The sequence below is a fragment of the Phascolarctos cinereus genome, unplaced genomic scaffold, assembly GCF_003287225.1.
Source record: "Phascolarctos cinereus isolate Bilbo 61053 unplaced genomic scaffold, phaCin_HiC Scaffold_9;HRSCAF=440, whole genome shotgun sequence".
Lineage (NCBI taxonomy): Eukaryota > Metazoa > Chordata > Mammalia > Diprotodontia > Phascolarctidae > Phascolarctos > Phascolarctos cinereus.
In genome coordinates, this window is record NW_027556402.1 from 60,772,197 (window position 1) to 60,780,583 (window position 8,387).

General features: G+C 36.5%; 1 pseudogene; it reads left to right on the forward strand.

Moving 5' to 3' along the window:
- Nucleotides 1–3,267: 3,267 nt before the first annotated feature.
- Nucleotides 3,268–3,711, forward strand: LOC110195657 (mediator of RNA polymerase II transcription subunit 20 pseudogene; annotated as a pseudogene).
- Nucleotides 3,712–8,387: the final 4,676 nt, after the last annotated feature.

Consider the following 8,387-nt stretch of genomic DNA (forward strand, 5'->3'; position numbering starts at 1 on the left):
CTCCCTCCCTTCCACTTTATTCAGCTCTGCCAGAAAGAAGGTATATGATGCTACTTGGAAGAGTTTGAAACTATTTTTATCTGAGATTTTCCAATATGTTAAATATAAATATTGGATCTTTTTCACCTTCTTTTGGTGACAGTTGATTGAGAAATGATGTGGTACAGCAAGAGTTGAACCAGAACATATTGGAGAACTAAACTAGAATGGGTTTCAAAATGAAAATTGGAGGGTAAGAAAAGACTGGGAAAAAAAAATCTAGTAGTCATCTTCTATTCAAATCTAAATCTTATGTAGAGTGACAATTTAGTCTTCCGTAGAGGTTCTTAACTTTTTTTTTAGGTCAATCTAGTGAAATCTATTGACCCCTTCTCAGAATAACATTTTTTTTCATTTATTTCATAATTCATAGAAATGCTATATTTCAACTGGGGCTAGTGAAACTAGGTATTTCTTTTTCTAATCCAAGTTCCTAAAGCACCTGAATCTATCATGGATCAAAGATAAAGAATTTCTGCTATTAGTCATAAAAATGTAAATCAGTACTTGAGTTCTGTTACTTGCTAATAACTATATGGCACTTTCACTGTGCCATACTGTGAAGTTTGAAACATTGTATAAAATAAATGAATAAGGTAATTAATAAATCAGTAAGTACATAACTTTAAAAAACTTTTATAAATATATGAACTTCTCAATAGAATGGAAGTTACTAGAGAACTGGGACAATTTTTCATTTTGTCTTTGACTTCCTCTGACCTAGCATGGTGTTTTGTCTATGATAGACAAATAATCAACCTTGCTGAAGTGAATACATTTTGACAACCTCAAATGGATCAGTTCCCTCAAAAAAAAATCTACATGTAAAATTCTCCAGTTTACAATAAATCTTTTTTCATTTGTTTATTAGTAACTATAATTTTAGAATTTTTTCCCCCTGAAAATGATTGATCATAGACCTTTAAAATAAATATGTGGCTTAATTACAAACATTTTATTGATACTGAGAAGTGTGTTGATGGAGGCAAAGAGGGAACTCCAAGGGCATTGTTAAGTTTTCTTCATATCACCTCCTTCACTCTCTTCCTCCTCAAAAAAAAAAATAACAATGAAGGAAGTAGACCCTTCATTTTCACTGTCAAAGGAAAATTCTTACAAATGAGTATCACTGATACTCTTAAAGATCCTAGGTATGAGTCTGAATAGGTAGAGCAGATACTTAAATAGATACTTCAATGATAGTGTGATTTTTTAATAAAGGCATTCCTACAAACACTAAAGCACTGAAAATCTGTAAGCCTATGATTGATTCCTCATCCTGTGTAAAGAATATTTAAAATATCATCCTTATATAGTATTCTCATTTGTATAAAACTAGTAAATTTTAACCAGCTAGAAGATATTTTATTTTATTTTTACCAATTACATATAAAATAATTATTAATGTTCATTTAATTTTTTTGAGTTCCAAATTTTCTCCCATCCTCTCTCACGCAACACCCAACATGGTAAGCAATTCAATATGGGTGACATATGTGCAATTATGTAAAACATATTTCCGTATTAGTCACATTGTAAAAGAAGAAACAGAACAAAAGAAAAAAAAACAGGAAAAAAATGAAAAATAGCATGCTTCAATCTGCACTGAGAATCCATAAGTTCTTTCTCTTCATTTGGATATCATTTTTCATTGTGAGACATTTGTTTTGTTTTTGGTGAGGCAATTGGGGTTAAGTGCCCAGAGTCACACAGCTAATGAGTGTTATGTGTCTGAGGTCGAATTTGTTCTCAGGTACTCCTGACTCCAGGGCTGGTACTCTATCCACTGTGACACCTAGCTGCCCCATAATGAGACCTTTGGAACTATCTTTTATCATTGTATTTCTGAGAATAGCTGTCATTCATAGTTGATCATCGTACAATATTGCTATTACTCCATACAATGTTTCCTGATTCTGCTGACTTCACTTTGCATCAGTTTTAAGTCTTTCCAGATTTTGAAAAAGGAATATTTTAAATATATATTTCTACTTTTGATAGGCTGTGTAAGGCCGATGGTAGGGAGAGGTCTAAGAACTGCCAAAACTTTATTGCCTGGACAGGTGCGGTGGTATGTGCTGTAATCACTACTACTGGACAGGTGGAGGATGGTGGATCATTTGAGCTCCAAATTTCTCACTTGTATCATGATAAAGCAATTATCACATAATTTCCAGAACCAATTTAAGAAAGCTCCTTCAGGGGAGAAGAACATTCCACTAGGCTTATTAAAAAGAGATAAATTTGCCAAGACTGGAAATTAAGCAGTTCAAGCTCACATACTGACCAATAATGGTCTGTGAGTGAGTACCACACTTCTAGGTTGAATGAAGTCTCAAAAACCAAACAAAGAAATAACAAAAGCTATATTGATTGAAACATCCTTTATAAAAATGGTAATTTTTATAGAGTTGATGAGTTTTAAAAACATATTTTGAAAACTTATAATTCATATCTACTATAATCTTATACAATTTGTTTTATGAATTTAAAAAATATTATTCTGAGAAAAGGGTCCATAAACTTTACCAGACACACAAAAAATGGTTAACAACCTCTGTTTTAAAGAATCTGGTGCTTCCCAGGAAAGGTGATTCATTGAGATTTTATTCATTTATAACTGCCCTGAAATTAGAATTATCTGTCCCATTTCACAGGGCTATGAACTACCTTTTTTGGTTCAGTGATTCAATGTCACCTCATCACAAAAGGCCAGGTTTGGATAGGCTTATAGGTTTGGATCCACTTTGACCTGACCAGTTTGGGTGAAGACAAGTTAGCATAAGATAGAAGCAGAGATAAGACTTTGAAAGTTGCTGCAATGATCATCTCCATTTTGGGGGTTAGGTTGTCAATTTGATACTTCTCTAAACTCTCTTTAGAAAAAGGAACCTTGTTAGTTTGCCTTGTTGGTGCTTTTTTGAGGGATTGGGGGGCAAGGGGAAGTAGATGGCAAAGTTGATAGAGTCACCAACTTGAATTTCTAAAGGCTAAGGTTCAAAACTTTCTTCTGACACTTATTAGCTAAGTGACTTTGAGTAAGTAATTTTCTTTGTCCCTGTCTTAATTTCTTCAGCTCTAAAATAAGACCTCACTGAGGCCTGGAAATGGGGCTTCCTGAGGGGAGAGCAGAGGGAGAGATGAGGCCATGGTGTTAGATTCCTCAAACACACACACTCTTGTGTGGCCTGTCAACATGGGGAGTCACATGGCCACGCTGGGAAGCTGATGTATGTGATGCACAACTCAGAATACTCTCTAGGCTGCTTTGCCCTGTTTGAGAACAGCCATTGTCTCATTGCCAACGCAAATTTTGATGTGCTTATGGTGAGGGCTTTTTCCACAATGCCAAGGCCAACATGATTGAGACCTGTGGCACCTGCTACCAGTAGTATGACTTCTTTGTGAAAGTGGGCACTGTCACCATGGAGCCCAGTGTTAGAGGCATCTCTGTGGAGGTAGATATGGCCCATGTGTGGTGGCTAGTGACTGCTGGAACCTGTTCTTGGAGTTCCTGCCGAGTTTCCTGGGTAGCCACAATCCAGGGGTACCAGCACTGTATACCCATAGAGATGATGGGTATACAGCCCTTCTGACACCATGGTCCAGTATGTGGAACTCTTCAAGAAAATTTGAAAACAGCAACAGGTGCCTGTGGCTGTGATACGTTAGTGAGTGGAGAGCAGCTGAGTAATGGGTGTTGCCAGGGTGACTCCACAAGAGATGAAGGTGCTTCATCCCAGCCCCTGACCTCTGGAACCCAGGACACAAAGGCCAGGCTTCTTGTCTTCCTTTGAATGTACTTCTCCGATGGGGCTTTGTACTCCCCCCATGAGTACTCTCACATACACACACACTTCCCATGTACAGTGGTCTTAGGATGAGCCTTGATGCTTTTGACCTATACTTGGGGCAAAGGAACTGTGGATGATGAAGTTGGAGCTTTTCCCTCATCTTTCAGGAAGACAGGCTTGGCTTGGCAACTGCCATTGGCCTCCTGTTCTCTCTGGCTGCTATGGCCTTGGCCCAGTTCTCTATTTGGATGGGCTGTTTTTATGTTCCGATCATTCTGTAATAAAAGATGGTTCCTTTGGTATAAAAATAAAATAAAACAAAACAAGAAAAAATGTTGGCTGTTTTGATTATTGTTCTTTTCTCCAAAATTCTGGAAGTGAATTGAGCTATGTAACATTTGTAACATTTGGGTGCATGTCTAAGGGCATAGAAAGTAAATTTGATTTCTAATGTTAGGAGAAAACAGCTCTCTAAAGGTAAGCATATGGTCATTGATTTAGAACCAGAAGGACTTTTAAAAAGATAATCAAGTCCCCTCATTTGACAGACAAGAAAACTGAGTCACAAAGAGGTTATGTCTTGTACAGGTTGTCCATATAGCTAATATGCATATGAGGCAGAATATAAACTCAGATTTTCCTCTCCTATCTACTGCACCACCTACATGCTTTTTGATAATGCCTTTTGTTTTGCCTTTATTTGCATTCTCAGAGCTTAACAATGCCTGTCAGAAGGTATGCAATTAATTGCCCCATTTTTTGTTGTTGTTGTTTTGAAGAAGACCTATGACATCACAGGGTGTCTTGACTTAAGCATGAGTTCCATTTAAGTGAGGCCAAATTACCTCACTCTCATCAACCTCACTGTCTCTTCCAGAATCATTGAAGTCCAGTTGCAAGATAAGTCAGGATGACTGCTGATGGTCTAGGATGCAGTGGATGACCTTGTCATCTTCGATGACTGATCAAGACTGATGCACTTTTTAGGAATGCTCATCTACCTTTGGTGTCCACTTTTCATCCAACTCTTACCTGTGTCTCCAAGAAGCTCTGGTACATGCAGTAGCCAAACCCCAGTAAAACCATTTCAGCAGATGAGCAAAACCAGGTCGAGGACAAGCAACGGGCCTTAAAGCTGTCAGTGAGTTAGGAAGATGTCTACTCCACACATGTGAAGACTTCTTCTAGTGGAATGGGTTAATGAGAATGCAATTAATAAATGCTGATTCACTGTTTTATTGGCTGGATCATTCCTTTTAGGCTCTCTACCTTTTTTTGATTATGAGCCCCTTGAAAGCAAAGACTATCTTGTACTTTTCTTTACATTCTTAGCTCTTAGCGCTGTGTAGGTAGTGTGATACAGTGGATAGATGATCAATCCTGATGTTGGGAAGAATTAGATTTAACCTCTGCCTCTGACACCTATTTTTGAACTACCACGAGCAAGTCGCTTCACCTTTCGGTGCCCTAAGCAATTCTCTAAGAATATAAACTGCTGTAATTTATTGGATATTGTGTTACTGGAGAGAGTTTCTGAATCAGGAATTTCCACGTGATTGAATCAGCTTTGGACACCTCATTTTCTCCCCTTATACACCTCCTCCCCTTATAAAAAATGTCATAAAAGATTTCATTTTCAATTCAAAGTATCAACATGATGCAGATTCACTAAGAGTATCAGGATTGCTGTTTTATTGACAAAGCCACAATTTAAAAATAATACAAATATGACAATTATTAAAAACAAAGAACAACTTGTAGCACCCCTGTTTTTTCAGTTCAAGGAACATTTTTTTTCTGTTTCTTTCAAGAATAGTTACATATAGGATATTACCTAGATGTGGCCAGTTGTATTTGAATACTCAGTCCCTGTTCCATTTACACCCAAGCTTTCAAGTAACTAACCAAGCATCATGTAATCTTAAAGAACAAAACAAAACAAAACAGAACACCTTGAAGCTTCGCTTTTCTATTTCAGAGAAATGTAGAAACACAGAAATCACTTTGGCACAGAAAGCATTTTGCTCATTAATAGAAAATATTTGATTCATTGCACATCAAGGACACTTTGTGTTCAACACATCACCTACAGTGCTTTTTGATGGAAGGACAGTTTCATGTTGAGATGCTCCTTATGGTCAAGTGTGACTGCTACCATAAGGAACAATTTATCTACCTTAGAAAGAATTAAGATCTCTGCACTATTAATTCAGGTAGATGATGGGTCTTGTAGGAGGCAATGTCAGAAAATGTGTCTTATTGAATTCTTGAAAACAATACTATTCAAACTTCATTGGGTTCTTCTAAAGCATTGCTTTTGGTGTTCAGTTAAGGAGCTTGGGTCATGTTTACAATAGCTGAGGCTAGGCAGCTTCTTTAATGTAGATCTTTAATCATTAAAAATACTGAATAAAAGGAAAAATCTGGAAAACACCTAATGCCCGGAATAAAGTTAAGAACAAAGATGCATGTTAACAAATCCTGTTTTTCCAACAAAAACATGAATTGCTTCATTTCCACTTATGTAAAGTATGAAGGATTAAGACTAGTTTGTTGCCACATAGTTGAAATTGTACTTTTAATGGTTGTTTGATTTGCATGTTAATAGCTAATAAGATAGGACAACAAATTTTATTTTGTGGGATAATAGTGCTGTTAGAAGGCATGTTCACAAATTAAATCATTAGGGAGAAAATCTGCCTATCAGTGACCATTTTCAGGCAATGTCTATGATTTTTATTTGAATTCATTTTATTTTAATATTTTATATACATTTTCATTTGCATTTTAATCCCCTAATTAGTTGTTTGGACAAAGAAAAAAAAATCTTGCCTTACATTTACTCCTCCAGCCTCTACTACCTCCTAGGTTTTCCTGATGCCAAGAATTATAGAGTAATAATGATGGATGGGGCCTTGGAGTTCATTCAGTCAAACCATCTCATTTTGGGGTTAAACCTAAAGTCTAGTTCTATTCTGCTCTTTAAGTGAATAATACTGAGGGAGCAAATGTTACATCCTGAAGTTGTATATGGGAGGAAAAATATATTTCTTCATATGACCTCTTGACAATTGGAATCTCAGTTTTACCTGTCAACCCTGCCTAAACTTAATACTTTCATTCAAGTACAAATCATAAAAACTAGAAATCAAAGTTCAGAATCCTATCCCCCTCAAAAAAAACACCCACAAAAAGTGTCACACACCTTGTATGTGTTACTAATATGTAATACTTGAATTAATCAGTTCAGAAAATCTTGAAAGAACTGATATTTCAAATAAAGGACAGCATGGTTCATATGTTTTTACAGCTTTTTAAAGAAATAGATACTTAATAAGGATCTGTGATTTTTAAATTTTCCAATTAGAACACACACACGCACACACACACACACACACACACCACACACACACACACACACACACACACCTTCAGGCCATTCAAGTGGCTTTTATATGTATATCTTCTAGGCGTGTTCCCTGGTAATTAATGCGTATTCCCTTTATGCATATTTTCTCCATTCCTAATTCTAGGTTATGCATGTTCTCTGTGTGTATGCTTACCAGAATATAACAATAACAACAACAGTATAGAGCTTACTATAGGCAAGGCATTATGCTAAGCACTTTACAATTACCCTCATAACAATCCCAAGAATTTTGACTATACTTGTATGCCCTTGGTGGTGGGATATAGAATCTTCCTTTATCCCAATTTATAATATTGTTTTTATTAAATGTATTTTTCTTTGAAATAACCTTTTCTGATTATAGGAGCTTCATAAACTCTGGTTTGAAGTAGGTGCTGACTAACAGTACTTCAAACCTCAGGTAATTTTCTGGTACCTTATATACTATTCTATGAGTGGATCTCTGGTTCCTATACATACCAGCCTGTTGAAATTTTGTTTTATCTTGTTTTTTGAACGAGGTCACCATGTATTCGCATTAGTCTCTTTATAGCTTCTCTTTCCCATTCATCAAATGTTTTCTTTTATTTTCCTTCACAGTGGTGCTCTTTGATGCATCTCATTCCCTTGTGCTGACCTCCTTTATAGAATTCTATGGGAAGAGATTATACCTATTTTTCTTCAAACTTTTGAAATCTTTTTCTCCTAAATTAGATAGGTAACTTGGTAGATATAGAGATGATAGGGCACTTTGTTTACTATATTCCAGGCACTATGCTAAGCACTGGTATAAAAAAAACAAGAAAACAAGACATTCTTTCATCTTAAAGAGCTTATATTCTCATTGGGAAGATAAAACCTGAAGAGGAGCTGGAAAGCAAGGGTGGGCAGGAAGAGAAAGAGAATTCTCTCAGAGTTCAAGACGGTTGATGTGAACATGCAGCAGATCCAATAGTGAATGGGAAGGGATGTGGGCAGCATGGCTAGGGGTCCTGAAGATATGATGGTTCTGAGCAGAAACTCACCAATTAGCAAGGACCTGTCAGGGCAATGTCATCCTTTGGCCTTAGGCTGGCAAGGCATCTAGTCTGGAGATGGGGCAGACCAAAGTATGAGCAGAAAATGAATTGGTAAGCCCAGTTTTC